Source organism: Ambystoma mexicanum, chromosome 3q (genome assembly GCF_040938575.1).
Source record: "Ambystoma mexicanum isolate Mex_15411 chromosome 3q, UKY_AmexF1_1, whole genome shotgun sequence".
Lineage (NCBI taxonomy): Eukaryota > Metazoa > Chordata > Amphibia > Caudata > Ambystomatidae > Ambystoma > Ambystoma mexicanum.
The window spans coordinates 223143711-223166855 of record NC_090926.1 but is presented as its reverse complement, the minus strand read 5'-3'; the positions used below and the strand labels follow the sequence as shown (position 1 = coordinate 223166855).

Sequence of the window (23145 nt, the reverse complement as noted above, 5' to 3'; positions counted from 1 at the left end):
GCACCAGCAGGGGGGGTCAGCTAGCCCGTGTCTAGGGCGTACCTCCAACACCGGCCGCATGTGTTCAGTTTGAGTTTGAGTTGTTTGCATAATTTTTGCACTATGTCCACCTAAAGTGCTGGGTACTGACCACCCAGCAGCATAGCACGTTGCAGCAAGGTGCAATGTGCTCTTCTGCAAGTTCGGTCCTGCTCCCTCTCTGAGGAGTCTGATGCGACGACTGCCCAGCCCTCATGGTTGCCTTCTCTTAGAAAGTAAGACTGGGTACTGAGGAATTTTGAAGTCAAAGTTTACACAATGTGGTTATTTGTGAATGAATTTAGGGGGCCAGCCAATTGCACAACTGTAGAGCCAGTTCAAAATAGTCTTATTAGAAGACACAGTATTACAATATTAGAATTACGGGACTACCCCAAGGCACTCTGACCAGTGTGCTACATATAGGACTGACTATATGTAGCATCACTACTCCAATTGGGATTTGATTTATACTTTCTGAAGAAACAGATGTGAACCCAAAGGTATATAACATGGTGTCTTAAATGACCAATCGCTACCTATTACTAAATATTCATAACATACATCTGGCACCACGTTGTTGGGTACATTGAGCTTTTCAAATTTACATCCATTGAAGCATCCTTCTTACATTCAGAATTAAGGCCATTTCCAGTGAGGTGCAGCATGGGATAGCTTGGAGTAGTTTGATCTTGAACATGTCTCAGGTTGCTTGTGATCTCATGCAGAATGCTCGTGACCAAGTAGTGCGGTCTGCACTGTCCCTTTTGGAGTGGGCTCAATCCTGATGTGCATGTGGTCTTTCCTCTCCTGTAATGGGATGGCACGTTGAAAAATGATGGTCTGGTGCCACTGGTGGGTTGGTCAGAGCAATAGCAGAGGTTATTATTCATTCACAATCTTCCAGCCATCCCCTTTCTGCTTTTCTTGCTCACTCTGACTCTAAGAGAGAAAGTGGTATGCCCAGACATCAGTTCCGAGATTGTCGGCCTAGTGACCCAAGCTACTCCTCATCTACAATGGCCCATGAGCCTGATACCTACAGTGGCTAATGAGCCTCATGCGTGTCTGGGATGGCTTGTGGTCTTGTGCAGAAGGAATGTGACCTAGCATTTTTGGTTGGACTGTTCCTTTTGGGGCGGGACCAATCCTGATTTGCATGTGGCCTTTCCCCCTGTGTAAAGGCAAGGCAGGCTGAATAATGGTAGTCTAGAAGGTTGGCCATAGGTATTTATTCAAACCCTTCCAGTCATCACCTTTCTCCTTTGCTCTTGTGTTGTTTTGTCTGTATACATGTGGTGTCTGTGTCAAAACTGTGTTGTGTGTATGGTGTCATGTGAGTTTGGTGTCCAGTCATGGTAGAGTGGTGAGGTTGGTGTGTGAGGTTCTGAGTTGCAGTTAATGCCTAAACCAAATTGTTGTGAGGTGGTATATGCTTGAGATATTGTGTAAATTAGTATTAGGAATGGGGAGAATCCCAACATTTCTGGAGGGAGTTTGGAAGAATGTGAATGAAGTGAACTGTAAAAGCGCTTTGAAGAGCAGTTGGTGTGTGATGTGGTGTGGATGGTATATTTTAATGGGGATGTGGTGGACTGGTGAAAGCAAAGGATGTGCGTGAAAAATAGGGATGAGGGCATTCACACAGTGGAGTGGAACAGAAATGTAATGGACTGGTGAAATTGTGTGAACAGCTGTTGATTCATGGTGTGTATTGGTTGTGGTTGGTGTGTTCTTCATGGTATGTGTGTTAAGGGTGATTTGTAAAGCTCAAGTCTTCCATTTACATCAACTTGAGGCACAGATGAGCGTTCTGAAGGATCATGGTTGAAAGCCCGAGATCCAAATGTTCGAGGGAGAAAAGACCGAAGATTATTTTTCCGAAATAACCTCCAGTCTTTTCTCCCCAGAACATTTGCAACTTGGCCCCCACCAGACCCCTCTACTTACCTTGTGGCTGCTGACTTGCAGTGTCCCTGCATTGCCTGTTACCTTTCACTTCCGTGATGAGGAACCGGCAACACAGGGTCCTTTCCTTTTTTCAGGAAGGCTGCGGGGGACACCCCCGCTCACAATATAGTGAACAATGGTGCGGGCCACACCTCTGCAGCCCTCTCTTTTTTTCTTTTCTTTTTTCAGGACGGCTTGCAGGGGGCACCGGCTCACAATATAGTGAGCAAGGGTGCGGGGGACACCGCTGCAGTCCCCAGCACCAAATGCGTGATGTGGTCGAACTTTTTTGCTTTTCAGAATTTTCGAGCAGCCGAAATTCAGCCAGATCATGCGTTTGGTCATTTTTTATCTGTCATTTTGGACAAACCATTGATATGTCAGATCAATGCTCTGAAGTGGGTGCTAATGATTTGAAATGAATCATTCACCACTGACTTTCCTAAAATTCCTTTAGGGAAAAGCCCCAAATCATCTGCTAAAATTTCATCCAAGTCTTATTAATCTCTGACCAACAATATGGGGCCACTGTGCTTTCAAATTTACCATTTGCCAAAAAAACACATCTCACAAATTCTCCTGCGACATAGTGTTTAACAAATATCAAGTCATAATCAAAGTTACTTGGATGATAGCGTTCAAAAGGTTCTATTTGCCATAAATCAGTATATTTACCAAAAACTAATAGGGTGCATCCGCATCTCCCCATACAAAGTGGCCTTTAGATCCAAAATGATTCTTACCAATGTTGCTGGCCCAACGTGCTTTAAAGTGGACAACTTGTCACCATATATTTAGAATGCCTCTTGGGTGATGAACTTCAAACCTGCTTGTAAAGTGACCTTTAAATCATGACATATGTGCCTTTTACACTGTGCTTCAAAAATGCAACACATTTCTATAAGGGGATATGCCAAAAGAGCTGCTGAGAAGGGGACAACAGGGATGTGCAAATGTCAACTGCATTGTGATGTGCAAAGATTAACAGGTAAGTGCAGTGGTCATGAAGATAATCAGGTGCTGTATGGTTTGAGCTGCAATTCATAACCTTGCCATCTCTCAGGTTGTAGGTTTTGCAGAGATTCTAGGTACACCAGGTGCACCAGCTCCGTGTCTGGCGAGGAGCCCTTCACAACCACGCGCAATGTATCACTGGTGCTCTCTCAAAGGGGACAGCTTTGGTGATGAGTGTCTCAATGTTGGGTTATGTCTTGATGTTCAACTGAGTGCTTTATTTAGCAGTCAGCTTTAGGAGATTCGTGGGGGGTATCACAGATAAAGAAACATCAGCCACCATCTCTAGGGAATGCTTTGCAGAATTAAGGATATAAAGGTAAAGCCTGGCCCTACTTTGATCCCTCAGCGGTCACCTTTAGGGGATAGGTGGGGGCAATCAAGGACCAAAAGGTAAAGCCTGGTCCTCATTGAATCCACTCTCATCTGCAAGCAGACTTAGAAACTTTTACACCCGCCTGGGAGCCTGTATTGTACAGTTGCCTGGTTGGTTTTCTCAACAGGTTAGGAGCATTCATAAGGTCCCCAGAAATCATAACGCTGTGGTTCACAATTTGACAACGATAGGGGGTGTAGAGCAGATCTGATCAAATCGCAGGCTCCAGCAGGGACACTGTTATCGAGAATAATACCAACAGTTTTTGCCACAGTGTCACAAAAATCTTTTTGTTTTTGTGATATGTTCATGCACAAAGTGAAGAGCGCTTTAAAAAACATTAGAATATCAGCACACTCTGTAGTTTCATCATCCGAATACAAACACAAATTACTCTCATCATGCAACTTCCTTACTTCATCTGAAATGTTGTCCTAATCAGGTGTTTTCGAAAAATTAAATTAAACTCTTATCACATTACTTGCCATAATAGACTGGTCTTTAGGCTGATTATACAAACCATTACCTAATGATTCACGGTGAAGACTGTACACCAAGTTGAGTAACTAATGGTTGTCAACAGGGTTCGAAAAAGTATTGTTTTTACCAAAGCTTAGTGTAACATTATCACCCTGCATAGGAGTTGTATGATCTTCCGAGATAGACAAACAGATACATTCTTGGTTACCATGATTACTTCCTCTCTCCCTAGGGTATTCACCCACAGTACTAGGAGGTAACGCTGGAAAATAGTTAGCAATTTTACTATTAGTAGCAGTGTCATTAAAAATTAGTTCAGCCTCAATCGGCACTGTTGTAAATAGAGTACCTGCTCCGGATGCTTTCTTTTTATTACGTCCTTTTTTTGGAGGCATCTTAACCGATTGGCCTGTATTTTGATCACCTTTACGCCTTAAAAAATATCCCTTACTTCTCCCACTCATCAAATACCGTAAGAGCCAAAGAGGATTTTCAGTGAGCAGATCTCACCGGTCTTTATAGATCAGAACTCTTGAACGAAGCAGCAAACTGCGATTGCACTCGCAAAGCACTCACTCGAAGCACACGCGCAGAAGCGCCACGCCGGTGCTTTTTAAATCCTTTAGTGCAGAGTGGGCCTATCCACCGTCAAGCCCAATAAATTAAGTAAAAACTGCAGGGAACTCTGACAGTAAACACTGCAAATTCTGATTGAATTCGCCAAGCACTCACTCGAAGATCTTACTGAAAAAGTGAATGATGATGGAGCAGCATGTGCTTGCGGTGTTGGAATTAAAATCCACAATGGTATATACTGTTTAGAGAGGTCTCATGGTTTTGCTTTGGCGACAACCAGCATCAACACAGGTTACAACATGCTTCTGTGTACTGCTAGTGCCCTGCCATCTTTTGGAGTGTTTCATGTGTTGCCCTGCATAACAGAGTCTACATACTACATTGTTACCTTAGTTTCTGCTGCAAAATGCCTAATTTCAAAACCATTATTTGTAAAATAAATTATATTGGGGAGCACCACCCAAAACCTTACTGGATTAGTTCAGGTAAACTCGCTCGGGTCAGTTCAGGGGGAACCTTTCCACCCTTCACTTCACAAATCCACTAGCTTCAACCACTCGACTGTATTTATTTTTTACATTTGTATAGTGTGTGCAAGCCCCTAGGCATCAGGGCGATGGAGAAACCAGTTACAAGAGGCCTGTAGGCGACGGTAGAAGCAAACATGTTTCAAACAGCAGTCTCACATAAATCAGGTGGGTAGTATAGTGTTATTGTTTGAGTGGGGCGTGGAAGCCATGAAGATGGCTGGCTAGGTCTTGCTACCTTCTTTGACCGTACATTGGGAGTACCCGATTGCCCCATTAAAAAACACGGCTGTTTTCATGGTCCCACCTCCCCCACACTTGCAAAGTGACACTCTTGCCACACTGGACATTCACCTGCAAATGTTGAAACCGGTATTACATCACCCAGCACAGCTACATAAAACCAACCCAAACACTCCATCGGGCTGTTGGAGGGGCTGCACGGCTGAAGGAACACTATTCCACCTGTTGTGGACCTGCACGCAGACGACAAACTACTGGAGAGAAGTACTAGACCATATAAAAGTGATCAAAGGCCTTGCAATTCTTTGGGACCCAGGGATTCTTCTACTAGGAGACACGGGACGGGGAATTCCCTCTGACAGGCCACACAAACTGCCTATCTACCCACCTCCTAACAGCAGCAAAGATTGCACTAGCACGGCTCTGGAAAAATCCAGTGGGCCCATCAATCCCGTCATGGTGGGCAAAGTGTTGGGACACTGTTGTGGCTGAAAAGATCACAGCTCTACGAGCAGGGAACCTGAACCAATTCCGGAATACATGGGCCCCATTCATGGACTTTGCAGTAGAATTCCCAACACTCTCCCAAAGACCCCCACTAACCCATTGGCTGGAAGAATCCAAGAGACTATGAGACATCATAGTCACGGTGCTCTCATCTATCCCCCTTCCACCCTGGAGTGAAGTACCCAGATCGGGCATAGCCTTTTCCTGTCAATAAGTCACTATGCCAAAATGTGTTATGATGTATTCTGGAATATACCAAATGTCTGATGTTTCTTGTCATTTGTTAAAATGCCAATAAAATGTTATGTTGTAAACAAAATGGTAGCACGTTCCACAACACAAAGCAAATGCTTAATAGCACCGGGGCTTGCAAACCAGGCAGAGATTTTCGAATTCTTTGAAAAAGGGAATCATTAGTTTGTTGCAATCGACCTTTATTACTCCCAGCGACTGCAGAGGAAAGGAATAAGCATTTGCTCTGCACCTGGCGCTTTAGTCTAAACATAGCTTTCATTAACCAGGTTCTTTTTTTAAATCCTTCAAGATGCCACTTGGGGGAAAGAAATAATGAGCAACCTGTGCAGTCCAAGCACTTTTCCGACTCTTTTGTTCTTCCAGTTTGTCTACTCTGATCTCCACCAATGCTAACCTTCTTGTTTAGACTTCTGCTGGCAGGACATTTCCGAGAGAAGCACAAAGGGTCTTGTGCTAATTACAGCTGTCATTCTTGCGCAGTCCATATTTCATATCCAGAGAAATTGGGCACATTCTGCTGTTGCACAAATAGAAATATTGTTTTTTTTAACTTATGTTTTATTAAGTTTTCATACGTCTAGATAAACAGTATCAACATTCCCCCAACTCCCTCGCCCCCCCCCTCTTCTTGCTTCGGAGCGAGTAAGCTTACAGAATGTCCAGGATTCTTATGTTGTGTGGGCACCACTGGAGCATGTAATCACTCTGCAGGTAGGTCATGATACTGCCCCAGTCCGACCGAAAGGCCTCTGGCGTTCCTTGAAGCTTATAGGTCATCCATTCCAGAGAGACAAAATGCCATACCTTTTTAAGCCAGTCCAATATCGTGGGTGGTTCTTTTTGTTTCCATTGTTGGGCTATCGTCATCCATGCTGCTATAATCAGCGTCATCACCCCCCTCTGTTGTGCTTTTGAAAAGTCCCTTCGGTTTGGCTCCCACATTCCCACTATCCATACCTTCTCCTGCAAGTCCTCTGGCCTTAGCATCATTTTTCTTAATTGGGTTTTAACTTCTCCCCAGAATTGTTGAAGGATAGGGCAGCTCCACCAAATGTGTTTCTAGTCTCCTTTTGTGTGGCACCCTCGCCATCATTTATCGCTAGTGGCTGGATACATTGTATGGAATCTTTCTGGAGTGTAGTGCCATTGAACTATGACTTTCTGCCACATTTCTCTCATCAATGATGCGCGTTAGCTTAGGGATTTCGTTCCACACGTTTATCCATTGGTTTCTTGTTATGATCGTTCCCACTGTCTTCTCCCATCGCTTCATATAGGGCCATTGAATATCTTCTCCTTGATCATTCAGGAATTTGTATAGATTGGAGACTATTCTTCTACAGCCTGTGTCTGTTGTCATGTAGACTTCAAACGGAGTCAGTTGTTTGGTGGCCGCTTCTTTGTTGGGGGGGAGTAGATACAGTGCTTCAGTTGAGTGTATTGATATTCCTTTGTGGCCTTTATCCCCACGGTTTGTCTACACTCTTGGTAGGTCATGACATCTTGGCCCCTGTACATATCTCTTAGCTTATTTCAACCTGCTTGTGACCAGCTCAGGTATGAACTCTGCTCCATCCCTGGTTGAAAGTCAGGATTTCCAAACATCGGGGTGAAAGGAGATGGGAACTTCGTTAGGGCTCCTCTTTTGATCGCCCCATCCCAGGCTTCCGTCCCTGCCTCCACAACCTCACTTATCTTAGTATTCGGATGTCTCTAGCGTTTAGGTAGCTATAGGCGATTGGAGAGGGGGGAATCCCGCCACTGCCCGGTCTTGTTTTGCCTAAATGTGTTGGGGAGACTGCGCCACCCACTCCTTTATGACATAGTACCTTCGAAAGTGTGGTAGTGCTAGCCCCCCTTTGTCTTTCTGTGCTGTTAAGGTTGACATCGCCATTCTAGGTGTTTTATGTTGCTATATGAAGGTACACAACATCTTGTTCAGGGCTGTTAAAAAAAAGTCTCGGTATCCTTATTGGGAGTGTTTGAAAAAAGAACAATAATTGTGGGAGGACCAACATTTTTATGACTGTCAGTCTGTCAGTCCCACCCCCCCCAGCAGATGGTGAGAGGATTCCATTTCTTTAAGTCTGCTTTCAGTTTCGCTAGAAGGTTTGGGTAACTTGCGTTGTAGGGCTGTCCAATCGAGGGCGTTAATGTAATCCCTAAGTACTTGATACCTTCTGAGGCTTTATTCAGTTGAGTAGCTTGGTCCAATTTGTCTATTTTTTTTGGGTCTTCCGTCAAATTCAGAATTTCAGATTTTTGCTTATTGATCTTTAGGCCGGAGATGGACCCAAATTGATCTAATTCTTGCAGGAGTGCTGGAAGGGGGAGCTCTGGAATCATTAATGCTAGGAGCATGTCGTCAGCGAAGGCAATGCTTTTATGCTCCTCCCCTCCCATCATTATGCCCTTCACTTGGTGTGCCTGACGAATCCCAATCAGGAGTGGTTCCAAAAATAACGCATATAGCAAGGGTGAGAGTGGGAAGCCCGGCTTAGTGCCTCTGGTCAGGGGTACCTTCTTTGAAAGGGTGCCATTCACCGAGCTCCGCAGCAAGGGGCTTTTGTAGTTTGCTTTGATCAGTTGCATAAAGTTTGGTCGAAGCCCATGCCCTCCAATGTGTGGATGTGTTCTACTTTTTCAATGAGATGGCTAACCCTCTGGGTGTTATCTGCAGTTTTTCTCTTGGGGATGAATCCTGATAGGTCTGGGGCAATGAGTGTCAGGAATAGCCGAGTGCACCTTTCCACCACGATTTTCGTGTAGAGCTTGGCGTTCAAGTTGATTAAAGCTATTGGGCGGTATGAACCTGCTAGAGATGGGTCCTTTCCTGGTTTGGGGAAGATGATCCGTTTCGCTTCGTTCATGGAGTCTGTGATGTTCCCTTGTGACCTAAAGCTGTTGTAAAGCTTTGTCAGTTTTGGGGCAGCACCTGCTATTTTTTGTAGACGGTATCAGGGTAGCCATCTGGGCCCGGTGCTTTGTTTTTTGATTGCCTGATGAACTTCCTCTTCTTGTATGTCTCTCTCTAGTGACATTTTTTCTGCGCCCAATATCTGGGGGAGAGTGAGATTCTCTAAGTAGGCCTTCTGTTGGTCTTCCCTGGGTGCGTCGGACTTGTATAAAATCTGATAATAAGATCTCATTATTTCTCCCAATTCCTGATTAGTTGTCTTCAGCTGGCCGTTATTGTCCCTTAGTTTTAATATGGTTGATTTGCGCCCTTTTTCAAGAAGTTGTCTTGCTAGCAGCTTGTACGCTTTGTTGGCGCCAATATAGTACCTATGTTTCACACTTAATAGCACCATTTCTGCTTTCTCATTTTGTATCAGTCTCAATTGTCCTTGTATGTGTTTCAGGGCTAGGTTTGTCTTTTTATTGGGATTGTTTGCCAATTCATTTTGCGTGCATTTTAGTTTCCCTTCCAATTCTTCCTCCCATCTTCTTCGTTACTTGTCCCTTTGCGATTTTATTGCTATCAAATCACCCCTTAGTACCACCTTAAAGACATCCCATACCACGGTCCAGGGGGTTGCGCCTGTGTCCTTTACAGAGAAGTATTGCTCGATCTTTCCCTTTATTTTCTCCGCCAGGAGGTTGTCCTAAAGGACATCTAATGGAAATCTCCATGTCCAGACCACTACCCTTGCCCTGTTGATGTTGAAGGATGCCATTTTTGGGGCATGATCCGAGAGGGATATCGGACTTATTTCCATATCTATCACTTTCCCCACTAATCCCGTGGATGCCCAAATATAGTCGATTCTAGATTGGAAATTATGTACATATGAAAAGTTGGTGAATCCCTGCGTATTCCCCTTCATGGCATGCCAGATGTCCTAGAGCGCTAGAGTTTTGAAAGCTTTCTTGAGGACCTTTGAGGGGGTAATCATCCCCGCTCGTGAGCTGTCCCGTTTATGGTCCCATGCTAGGTTGAGTTCTCCTACTAATATAATTTCCTCTGTGGCAAATTCTTCTAATGCCCTGAGGATCCCTCTCAAGAATCCGTCTTGACCCGTATTGGGGGAGTAGATGGAGGCTAATGTGAGTTGCTGGCCTCCTATGTTCATGTTGAGGAAGAGGTAGCGCCCGTCCCCATCTGCCAGAAAATTCTGAACTTGTGTGTTAAGTCTATCTTGTATAGCTATAAGGACCCCCGCTCTCTTCACCCCTGCGTTTGCCTGATAGGTTTGAGAGACCCCCCTGATTTTGACCTGTGCTTTCTCTTTCTTTTTTATGTGAGTTTCTTGGTATAGAATAATGTCTGCCTGCAGTCTTCATGCCTTGCATTCTCATTTCTTCCTCTTTATAGGAGTCTTCATCCCCCTAACATTGTGTGTCAGGATTTATATCAGTTTCTGGTTCCCACTATCCATAATCCTCTAGAGTGGTCCATTCGCTCTCATGATTCTGCCCTCAACTGGTTTTCCCTTCTGTCTCGCTCCGATACCACCAATCACTGCCTCTACCTCACCCCCCTTCTTCCTCACTTCCCCCCTCCCTATACCAACTTCCCACTACCCTGAGGAGGGGCTAGGTTCCTAGGAGCGCTCGGACGAAGTGTCTTTCATGCCTGGCCCCTTATCGACCTCAGGTTCAGTTTGTGGGGGATCCTAAACCCCACTCGGGATTCCAACATCACCCTCCCTCCGTCTCCCCTTGGCCTTGAGTTGTGTGATTCTGGGTAAATTCCCATCCCCGTGACATGGATTGGTGGGTTCTGTGCCTTGAGTTCTTACTTGTGTAATGTCGGGGAGTTAGTTATCTTCATCTTTTCCTCCCTCCTCGGTTTCTCCTCGCTACCATTTTCCAACCTTCCAAATATTGTTTTAAGGGGGTCTCAGTTCTTTTGTCCTTGTGTCAGCATCAGTTGGTATGTGCATTGAGTTTCTGCTGAGGGGAGATATGATTTGCACTAATTTACATGGCCCGTGGGCTTACTTTGGGGCCTTTTCAGTATTGCACTCCATGGCCTCTGGCTGCAGGGACCTGCCAGCTCTAGACAGGAGAATAACATTTACCGGTTCTCTTCTGATTTCGGTGCATTTCGGGATTGTCACTGTTAGGGAGAATTCTCCAGAATGGCAAATTTCCCTTACCTTGTCAGTCCTTTTTTTCCACTCTTACATGTGTTTTGCTTTGTGTTGTAAATATTTTTGCTCATGGACTATGGAGTCTCACCCACTCCATAGGCATCATCTTTTTACTGTGTGTCACCCAACACCTTTAGTGCAGTGACACAGGGTTGTCTTTTCAGACTTCCCACTTTAAACTCCATTTTCTGGGACTGACTACTGTCTCCCAGAACATGTAAAGCTGCCATTGACTTTACTAGTCTTTTTAAATGTACAGACCTAGTACACCCTATCTTCCAATAGGGTATTGGAGGGGTTAATAGTTATCCCCTTTTGTCTGATTCTCATGGAACATTTTTGTGTTCTCCTTTCTCTAAGATTTGGCTGGTGGCAGTGGTCTCTACCATTTTTATTCTACTGCTGACTATGAAAATAGCCTTGGCACCGTTAGAGGCTATGGTGGTAGCCTCAAACTCAAACCCGGTAATCCACGTTTAATTGAACTTGCTTCCGGTCGAGTTCTTTTCCCATATCTTTTCGTAAAGGTCTTTTTAGTGTTTTACTCTGCATGCCAAACCAGGTTTAGTTCCTTTGTTCGGCATCCTTTGGCGGGCACAGAAGCCCTCCTTAGGTGTCTGAGTGTCTGAGTGGGCAGGATGTGAGGGAGAGGTTTGAGCCCCCCCTGCACAGGGTCTTCTTGGAGACCCAAGTTGCACTCTTGTTTGATTGGCTAGGTGGCTCTCCTGCCAGGAAAGCCACCCTGCTGTGTGATTGACAGCCAGGCTGTGTGAATGGGGGATTTGGTGAATAAAAAGCCTGTCTCTGGGACTGGAAGGCAGAGTTGCCACTGAAACGAGAGAACCAACGAGAAGCTGAAGGAAGATGACTGCTGCAACTACTGGACACCAGGTGAAGCCCTGCTGCAGGTCCGAATCACCTGAAACATCGACGACAGAGGAGATCTGCAAGGAATCTTCTTCCCTTGAGCTTGGTGGGAACACTAGCCCGCCAAACACCAGACACTGGTCCTCATCCTGGTCGAATTTGCTGTGCATCGCTGCAGTAGATCGGATAACCAGTGGGAAGAGAACCAGTTTGGCTTTTAAGGAGCACACCTTTTATTCGTCGTTTTGCTCCACTGCTGGCTTCTTCCCTGGGCAGCCCTCCAGCCATCCTCCTTCTTGTCACCACGACTGAAGCTTCAGGAACCGCAAGCCTGCAGGAACTGCCAGGAACAACTGCCTCAGCTACAGCATTCTTCTTCTTTTAAGGTACTGTGCAAACTCGGTCGTTCTTTCCGTCCGACCACGGTGAAAGTGCTTGAAATCTTTCGCCTCACCGAAGTTTTGTCCTTCTCTTCTCCTTTAAATAACTTTTCCTCTGACCAACTTCATTTTGAACTCTTGGCAAAGACTTAACCGCAAACTACTCTGAACTGTGTGATCCTCTGCAAAGACTCTGAACCATTAGCATTGGCCCAGACCTATTGACTTGAATCCTAGTTGTAGTAGCCTTTTCTAGATTGCCCTGCCTATAACTTGTTGGTGCTATTGATTGTGATAACCTTGTCTTTTCTGCCTTTTAAATTGCTTGAGTGCCATTTTGCTCACACTTCATTTTCAGCTTAACTTGTCCAGAATTGATTGTGTGTTATTGTAGTATATTAAGATTGTGATTTTCGGCTGCTTTATAATAGGGAACTGTTTTATAAATGATGGTGTAAATAAATGTATATTATTTTACTCAGAAACCTTGAATCAGTGTTTGTTTGAACCATAGTAATTGTTGTCCTCTGTGTAACCTCTTGTATGTTATGTTATGTTGTGTGCTTGCTTATTACGTGCCGGTAGCCCGCGGGCATGAGGGCGCAGGAACAAAGGAAATCTAAATACGTAATTCTCCTCATTAAGATGGGTAGATATCCTAGAGATCGGGACTCTATTGCTCATTGAAACAATTAAGTTTTTAGCGATTTCCTGAAACTCTGGTAATTTGCTTCAAGCCGTAATGCTATCGGCAGCTTGTTCCAGAGGTCTACTGCTTTCACCGGGAAGGATTTGCCTTGCCTAAATGCAGACTTAGCCCCAGGGGTGTTCAAGGTGCCCCTGTCGGCTGATCTTAAACATCTTCCAGGAGCATAGAAAGAGAAATGTACTGCTCACTTTACTCTTGAGATAAGTCTAGCTGCTCAGCCATCGCTACCACTTTACTGTGTAGTACGGGCTTGTACCAAAGGTGAATTTGTACTTACACTTGTAGTCTTAATTGTGTGTGGTGTTCCCAAAGAGTACTGCATATGATTCTGCCTAAGAGTGACTGCCGGTATGCTCTTTAATTCTAAGGATTGTGAAGGTATCATGAAATACGACACAGACAACAGATTCAAAGTTCAAACAAAATGCTTTTTAATAACTTAAATGTCAGGATGGTGTAAGGCCTAACTTGCCCTATGTGAAGGTGGGATTTCCCTAAAGAAACTAAGGACAGTCCGAGTCAGTAAGTTCAACTTCAAAGTCTGTCTGTATCCAAAACCTATACTTGCCCTCACAACTAAAGCTAAACAATGTGTAACGATGTCAACACAAATAAGTAGTGTTCCAAAATAAAGTTCTGCGCTTATTCCAGCTCTTGGCTTGCTTGCTAGCTCCCCTTCCCCAAGTTCAAAGCAGTTCCACAAAGTTTTGGGGTTCCCTTCCCCAAGAAAACAACACAGTTCCAACAGGATCTTAGGGTTCCCTTCTCCAAGAAGACAACACAGTTCAAAAAGGGTCCTGGGTTCCTTTCCCCAAGAAGACAACAGAGTTCTGAAAAGGCCTCATGGTTCTATTCCACAAGGTGACAACAAAGTTCACAGGTCCATAGGTTTCCCTTCCCCAAGACATCAGCTTGTCTAGCTTGTCTAGCTTGCCAACTCACACTCTGTTTCAGTCTCTTAATACTCAACACCAGTTCCAGGTCAACTTGACACTCCTTCTGATTTCTTAATAGTTTACACAGATTGGTCTCTTCTGTTGTCACTTCAGCAATCTCTTTCATAAGTGAAGATTTGTTGTTTGTATATTTTTCTTGGCTTTCATAGACAGGGTATCCGCGGTCTAGGTGCAGTTGTCGGACCACACGGTCCACCCATTACAGGTCACACAACCAATAACCCTAAGCTTTCTTGCCCACACACATTTCTCTGTCACTGCGCCTGTGTTCTGGTTCACATTCACTTTGGTTTCTCTTTGCTAGTATCTTGGCTTTGCCACAATGTGCTTTTCTCTTTGCCAATCTCTTGGCTTTGCCACAATGTGTTCTTTCATGCACTTCACTTCCTGAAGCTAACTTTCCTTCACCACCTTACTTTAACACTCTTCAGTAATGTTCATTACTTGCTGTTCAATTAATTCCATCAGATTTGTTCCTTGTCTTTCAGTATTTATTACGCGTGCTTCATACGTGCATGCATTCCATTTGTTGGCTTATCAAAGCTTTATTTTAGTTCGGTATTCAAAAATGCTTAATTCACGTTCCTTCACTTAGAGTTCAACTTGCTCATATTGTTCAATACAACCCCTCATTTTGGGTTCACTTTTGATTGCACATCTATTTTTGTTCATCCGGCAATAAAATGTGCCCTGTTCTAGCCCCAGGAGAGCCCAGGTATGAGTGTTCCCTCTGTTTAACTCACCGGTCCTTGGCGGCTCCTCCGGGCGTCTTCTCTCCTCATTCTGTCCTCTACGCACATGTCTCTGTAGCTTTGCGAGCAGCACTCACATTTCGGAAATATATCTGTGGGTTGCCGGTAACTCACCCGGACGCTGCTGGTAGCTCGCAGCACTGGCATCTCTTCCAGGCCCCCCAGCTCCGGCAGTGGGCCCCCGTGCAAGGAGGCTCTGCCAGCTTTGACCTTCTCATGGCCCGCTCGGGCCCAGGTGTCGCAGTATCTCCTGGATAATTGCTGGCGTCCTGTCCTCCAGGCAAGACTCTCCTCGGCAACCGCCTTCTTTTTTGTGACTTCTTTTTATTAATTTCACAATACACCCAATAAGAATTAATGAATACGATCATTCATGTAACATCAGAATTAAAATTCCTTTCTGAATCAATCAATGAATACACTAACACATCCTAAGAATCCTATGATACAAGCTTTACAATACAATGACTGCACTATAAGGCAGTCCTCGATAATACACGTTGTCCTCAGATATAATACCAGCAGAACACACCAAACGGCAACACAACACTGACAAACATAAAAACACCCATACCCTCACCCTAACAGGATCCCTTTGCCCAACCTTTTTCACAGGCACATTAAACACTCACCCACCATATAAACCATTTAAAGGTGACCAGAGTTCTAAATAATCATCTTCTTTATTTTGTTTCTGAAACAAAATCTTCTCAAAGTCAGACAATACTTGCACATCACTCACCCAACTCTCCACTCGTGTTTTTATCATTGTTTTCCACAATTTTAGTATTTGTTTTGCAGCCACTACTATCACGTTGTCAGTTGATTGTCTATCCTGCTTAGCAATCTTACATCATCCTCTATTGGCTAGCAAAAGGACTTGCAAAGGCATTCTAGGAAAGTTCATTGAAAGTACTTTGTCTATTCTGTCCAATACACCCCCCCAAAATTCCTTCGGCCTAGAACAATCCCAAGACATATGTGTAAGAGTACCCCGCTCCTTACCGCATCCCCAACAAATGGCATTATCAATCGAACCCAAACCATGCATATGCGCAATCCAGTACAAACATCCCAAAATTATCCAACCCAAATCCTCTTCCCACATCCCTTTCAATTTTTCCCAGGAATCATCAATGAGAGAATCCAGGGGCATGATTTCTCTCCTCACAGGCCTTCACCTCCTGGCCCGGTTTCTCTCCTGCTGGTCTGCCCCTCCTGACTGTCGACTCCTCCTTTTATGCACTTGTGACCTATTAATAGTTTGCAGGTGCAAGCCCTTCAGTCCATTTGCCTGACCCTAATTACTGGTGTTCTCTGCACATGCTTGACCCTCATAACCGTCTTCAGGCCTCTTTCTCGTCTCAGTACCACAGTTGTGTAATTGCATGGTAGTGTGTACCACTCCTAGTCTCCTCCTCCTAGTCCCAGTACTAGATTGGTATGACTGAGCGGAAATTAAAGGAAGTGATTGGCAACAACCTATAAAGGTAGGGGGAGGGTAAGGTTTTTATTACAAGGAAAAGGAGGATACCATGTCTCGCCTGCAGACATCATCTCCCCAATCCCCAAGGTTCCTCCACCTAGGTGATCCTCCCACGCATCTCCACCCCCAGGCTCAGGATCCAAAAGCGATGGCCACCTGCGAAGAGGATCCAAGGGGAGTAGGTGTGAGGATACCTTCAGGTTTCTCACAGGACTGTGTTTCCCAGAATGCCTTGAACATGCATCATCACTACCCTTGTGGTGCAAGGATGGGCAGAGGTTTTAGGATACCTGTGGCTGGTCGGTGCAATCATTTGACTACATCTGAGCCTCGTGATCATTAATCAGCTATAGTACAGCGTTCACTGATGCATTGCTTCGGCACTCTGGCTACTGGTTCCTCGTTCCTTTCGCCTTGTTCCCTCTTCGTGGTTCAGAATTGCTCCATTTTAATGTTGATATGCTTTTCAGTGTAAGTCAATACAAATCTTTATTTAGATGATTAAAAGACTATCATAAAATAGAATCTAACAAAATAAAAAATGCCTTTAAGGTACATGGATACAGATAACTAACAATACAATTTCTCTTTGAAAATAATGCTTTTTCAATATATAAATACACAGTCTAAGCAGGAAGTATGTAAGGTAATTACTATAAATAGTTGTTTGCACCAGTGACCTTAAATGACAACCCTTCAGTATTGGAATAAGATATTTGTTCCTTGAGAGATTCAAAATAGGGCAGAAATGTGAAAGGTGTGTCAAGTTCCCCTCTGAGGGATCATCACATACAAAAGTGATGACATATTAAGGTGTCTGATGGAATTCCAGTTAAATCATACAGAAGCCAGCGGGAGGCGATTGGCCCTTAAATTTAACAACATACTCCGCTTATGTGCTTTTCAGTGTTTTCTTGCTCCCATGGCTTATACATTTTTAGCACCCCTCTTGATTTCTGTACTCATTTTGCATTTTGTTTGCAATATGTATGGTTTCCTGGTCCTGGACCGCTCCAGTGTGCCCCTGTTACTTTCAGTGTATTAACCTAGCACTGTAGGGTATCCATGTTTCCTTTTTTTCTTGGTGATGGGTGTTTACCCAAAGAGAGGATACATGAAGGCAGGCCTTTGTTTGAAAAGGAAGTTATGCTAATTCTCTTTATGGCATTATGTCTCATATCTAATAGACTAGGTGCTAGAAACTCTGGGGTTCGGTTTTTTAAACCATTCTTTGGTGTTTTTAACTTGGAAACTGGGTGCTGTAAATACTTGTCACTCACTGCAGTGACTCTTGGACTGCTAGACATAGTTACACTACCTCATTACGCACAATTTTTGACAGATTAGAAGAAATAGTCAAAGGCGCTTGCTCCCATATCCCAGTCCTTTTCTCTGTGTCTATTATGCAATAGAAAGAAAGGGGTGTGGTGGTAACTAATGTGAATGATGTGTATATATTTCTGCACCCATACTACCTTCCAGAACCTTGGATTTCGGAATTCAATGAAGGCAGGCTCCCACCTGGACCTTGACATAAGGAAAAAATATTCACAGCGGGTTCCTCCAGGACCTTGGCTTAGTGCCTCTGGTCAGGGGTACCTTCTTTGAAAGGGTGCCATTCACCGAGCTCCGCAGCAAGGGGCTTTTGTAGTTTGCTTTGATCAGTTGCATAAAGTTTGGTCGAAGCCCATGCCCTCCAATGTGTGGATGTGTTCTACTTTTTCAATGAGATGGCTAACCCTCTGGGTGTTATCTGCAGTTTTTCTCTTGGGGATGAATCCTGATAGGTCTGGGGCAATGAGTGTCAGGAATAGCCGAGTGCACCTTTCCACCACGATTTTCGTGTAGAGCTTGGCGTTCAAGTTGATTAAAGCTATTGGGCGGTATGAACCTGCTAGAGATGGGTCCTTTCCTGGTTTGGGGAAGATGATCCGTTTCGCTTCGTTCATGGAGTCTGTGATGTTCCCTTGTGACCTAAAGCTGTTGTAAAGCTTTGTCAGTTTTGGGGCAGCACCTGCTATTTTTTGTAGACGGTATCAGGGTAGCCATCTGGGCCCGGTGCTTTGTTTTTTGATTGCCTGATGAACTTCCTCTTCTTGTATGTCTCTCTCTAGTGACATTTTTTCTGCGCCCAATATCTGGGGGAGAGTGAGATTCTCTAAGTAGGCCTTCTGTTGGTCTTCCCTGGGTGCGTCGGACTTGTATAAAATCTGATAATAAGATCTCATTATTTCTCCCAATTCCTGATTAGTTGTCTTCAGCTGGCCGTTATTGTCCCTTAGTTTTAATATGGTTGATTTGCGCCCTTTTTCAAGAAGTTGTCTTGCTAGCAGCTTGTACGCTTTGTTGGCGCCAATATAGTACCTATGTTTCACACTTAATAGCACCATTTCTGCTTTCTCATTTTGTATCAGTCTCAATTGTCCTTGTATGTGTTTCAGGGCTAGGTTTGTCTTTTTATTGGGATTGTTTGCCAATTCATTTTGCGTGCATTTTAGTTTCCCTTCCAATTCTTCCTCCCATCTTCTTCGTTACTTGTCCCTTTGCGATTTTATTGCTATCAAATCACCCCTTAGTACCACCTTAAAGACATCCCATACCACGGTCCAGGGGGTTGCGCCTGTGTCCTTTACAGAGAAGTATTGCTCGATCTTTCCCTTTATTTTCTCCGCCAGGAGGTTGTCCTAAAGGACATCTAATGGAAATCTCCATGTCCAGACCACTACCCTTGCCCTGTTGATGTTGAAGGATGCCATTTTTGGGGCATGATCCGAGAGGGATATCGGACTTATTTCCATATCTATCACTTTCCCCACTAATCCCGTGGATGCCCAAATATAGTCGATTCTAGATTGGAAATTATGTACATATGAAAAGTTGGTGAATCCCTGCGTATTCCCCTTCATGGCATGCCAGATGTCCTAGAGCGCTAGAGTTTTGAAAGCTTTCTTGAGGACCTTTGAGGGGGTAATCATCCCCGCTCGTGAGCTGTCCCGTTTATGGTCCCATGCTAGGTTGAGTTCTCCTACTAATATAATTTCCTCTGTGGCAAATTCTTCTAATGCCCTGAGGATCCCTCTCAAGAATCCGTCTTGACCCGTATTGGGGGAGTAGATGGAGGCTAATGTGAGTTGCTGGCCTCCTATGTTCATGTTGAGGAAGAGGTAGCGCCCGTCCCCATCTGCCAGAAAATTCTGAACTTGTGTGTTAAGTCTATCTTGTATAGCTATAAGGACCCCCGCTCTCTTCACCCCTGCGTTTGCCTGATAGGTTTGAGAGACCCCCCTGATTTTGACCTGTGCTTTCTCTTTCTTTTTTATGTGAGTTTCTTGGTATAGAATAATGTCTGCCTGCAGTCTTCATGCCTTGCATTCTCATTTCTTCCTCTTTATAGGAGTCTTCATCCCCCTAACATTGTGTGTCAGGATTTATATCAGTTTCTGGTTCCCACTATCCATAATCCTCTAGAGTGGTCCATTCGCTCTCATGATTCTGCCCTCAACTGGTTTTCCCTTCTGTCTCGCTCCGATACCACCAATCACTGCCTCTACCTCACCCCCCTTCTTCCTCACTTCCCCCCTCCCTATACCAACTTCCCACTACCCTGAGGAGGGGCTAGGTTCCTAGGAGCGCTCGGACGAAGTGTCTTTCATGCCTGGCCCCTTATCGACCTCAGGTTCAGTTTGTGGGGGATCCTAAACCCCACTCGGGATTCCAACATCACCCTCCCTCCGTCTCCCCTTGGCCTTGAGTTGTGTGATTCTGGGTAAATTCCCATCCCCGTGACATGGATTGGTGGGTTCTGTGCCTTGAGTTCTTACTTGTGTAATGTCGGGGAGTTAGTTATCTTCATCTTTTCCTCCCTCCTCGGTTTCTCCTCGCTACCATTTTCCAACCTTCCAAATATTGTTTTAAGGGGGTCTCAGTTCTTTTGTCCTTGTGTCAGCATCAGTTGGTATGTGCATTGAGTTTCTGCTGAGGGGAGATATGATTTGCACTAATTTACATGGCCCGTGGGCTTACTTTGGGGCCTTTTCAGTATTGCACTCCATGGCCTCTGGCTGCAGGGACCTGCCAGCTCTAGACAGGAGAATAACATTTACCGGTTCTCTTCTGATTTCGGTGCATTTCGGGATTGTCACTGTTAGGGAGAATTCTCCAGAATGGCAAATTTCCCTTACCTTGTCAGTCCTTTTTTTCCACTCTTACATGTGTTTTGCTTTGTGTTGTAAATATTTTTGCTCATGGACTATGGAGTCTCACCCACTCCATAGGCATCATCTTTTTACTGTGTGTCACCCAACACCTTTAGTGCAGTGACACAGGGTTGTCTTTTCAGACTTCCCACTTTAAACTCCATTTTCTGGGACTGACTACTGTCTCCCAGAACATGTAAAGCTGCCATTGACTTTACTAGTCTTTTTAAATGTACAGACCTAGTACACCCTATCTTCCAATAGGGTATTGGAGGGGTTAATAGTTATCCCCTTTTGTCTGATTCTCATGGAACATTTTTGTGTTCTCCTTTCTCTAAGATTTGGCTGGTGGCAGTGGTCTCTACCATTTTTATTCTACTGCTGACTATGAAAATAGCCTTGGCACCGTTAGAGGCTATGGTGGTAGCCTCAAACTCAAACCCGGTAATCCACGTTTAATTGAACTTGCTTCCGGTCGAGTTCTTTTCCCATATCTTTTCGTAAAGGTCTTTTTAGTGTTTTACTCTGCATGCCAAACCAGGTTTAGTTCCTTTGTTCGGCATCCTTTGGCGGGCACAGAAGCCCTCCTTAGGTGTCTGAGTGTCTGAGTGGGCAGGATGTGAGGGAGAGGTTTGAGCCCCCCCTGCACAGGGTCTTCTTGGAGACCCAAGTTGCACTCTTGTTTGATTGGCTAGGTGGCTCTCCTGCCAGGAAAGCCACCCTGCTGTGTGATTGACAGCCAGGCTGTGTGAATGGGGGATTTGGTGAATAAAAAGCCTGTCTCTGGGACTGGAAGGCAGAGTTGCCACTGAAACGAGAGAACCAACGAGAAGCTGAAGGAAGATGACTGCTGCAACTACTGGACACCAGGTGAAGCCCTGCTGCAGGTCCGAATCACCTGAAACATCGACGACAGAGGAGATCTGCAAGGAATCTTCTTCCCTTGAGCTTGGTGGGAACACTAGCCCGCCAAACACCAGACACTGGTCCTCATCCTGGTCGAATTTGCTGTGCATCGCTGCAGTAGATCGGATAACCAGTGGGAAGAGAACCAGTTTGGCTTTTAAGGAGCACACCTTTTATTCGTCGTTTTGCTCCACTGCTGGCTTCTTCCCTGGGCAGCCCTCCAGCCATCCTCCTTCTTGTCACCACGACTGAAGCTTCAGGAACCGCAAGCCTGCAGGAACTGCCAGGAACAACTGCCTCAGCTACAGCATTCTTCTTCTTTTAAGGTACTGTGCAAACTCGGTCGTTCTTTCCGTCCGACCACGGTGAAAGTGCTTGAAATCTTTCGCCTCACCGAAGTTTTGTCCTTCTCTTCTCCTTTAAATAACTTTTCCTCTGACCAACTTCATTTTGAACTCTTGGCAAAGACTTAACCGCAAACTACTCTGAACTGTGTGATCCTCTGCAAAGACTCTGAACCATTAGCATTGGCCCAGACCTATTGACTTGAATCCTAGTTGTAGTAGCCTTTTCTAGATTGCCCTGCCTATAACTTGTTGGTGCTATTGATTGTGATAACCTTGTCTTTTCTGCCTTTTAAATTGCTTGAGTGCCATTTTGCTCACACTTCATTTTCAGCTTAACTTGTCCAGAATTGATTGTGTGTTATTGTAGTATATTAAGATTGTGATTTTCGGCTGCTTTATAATAGGGAACTGTTTTATAAATGATGGTGTAAATAAATGTATATTATTTTACTCAGAAACCTTGAATCAGTGTTTGTTTGAACCATAGTAATTGTTGTCCTCTGTGTAACCTCTTGTATGTTATGTTATGTTGTGTGCTTGCTTATTACGTGCCGGTAGCCCGCGGGCATGAGGGCGCAGGAACAAAGGAAATCTAAATACGTAATTCTCCTCATTAAGATGGGTAGATATCCTAGAGATCGGGACTCTATTGCTCATTGAAACAATTAAGTTTTTAGCGATTTCCTGAAACTCTGGTAATTTGCTTCAAGCCGTAATGCTATCGGCAGCTTGTTCCAGAGGTCTACTGCTTTCACCGGGAAGGATTTGCCTTGCCTAAATGCAGACTTAGCCCCAGGGGTGTTCAAGGTGCCCCTGTCGGCTGATCTTAAACATCTTCCAGGAGCATAGAAAGAGAAATGTACTGCTCACTTTACTCTTGAGATAAGTCTAGCTGCTCAGCCATCGCTACCACTTTACTGTGTAGTACGGGCTTGTACCAAAGGTGAATTTGTACTTACACTTGTAGTCTTAATTGTGTGTGGTGTTCCCAAAGAGTACTGCATATGATTCTGCCTAAGAGTGACTGCCGGTATGCTCTTTAATTCTAAGGATTGTGAAGGTATCATGAAATACGACACAGACAACAGATTCAAAGTTCAAACAAAATGCTTTTTAATAACTTAAATGTCAGGATGGTGTAAGGCCTAACTTGCCCTATGTGAAGGTGGGATTTCCCTAAAGAAACTAAGGACAGTCCGAGTCAGTAAGTTCAACTTCAAAGTCTGTCTGTATCCAAAACCTATACTTGCCCTCACAACTAAAGCTAAACAATGTGTAACGATGTCAACACAAATAAGTAGTGTTCCAAAATAAAGTTCTGCGCTTATTCCAGCTCTTGGCTTGCTTGCTAGCTCCCCTTCCCCAAGTTCAAAGCAGTTCCACAAAGTTTTGGGGTTCCCTTCCCCAAGAAAACAACACAGTTCCAACAGGATCTTAGGGTTCCCTTCTCCAAGAAGACAACACAGTTCAAAAAGGGTCCTGGGTTCCTTTCCCCAAGAAGACA

General features: G+C 44.6%; 1 protein-coding gene across 2 annotated transcripts in view; it reads right to left on the bottom strand.

Annotated features, from left to right (window-relative positions):
- KIF5A (kinesin family member 5A) overlaps positions 1-23145 on the bottom strand; it is a 902746-nt gene that overhangs the window by 396463 nt on the left and 483138 nt on the right. The gene's annotated exons all lie outside the window — the stretch shown is intronic.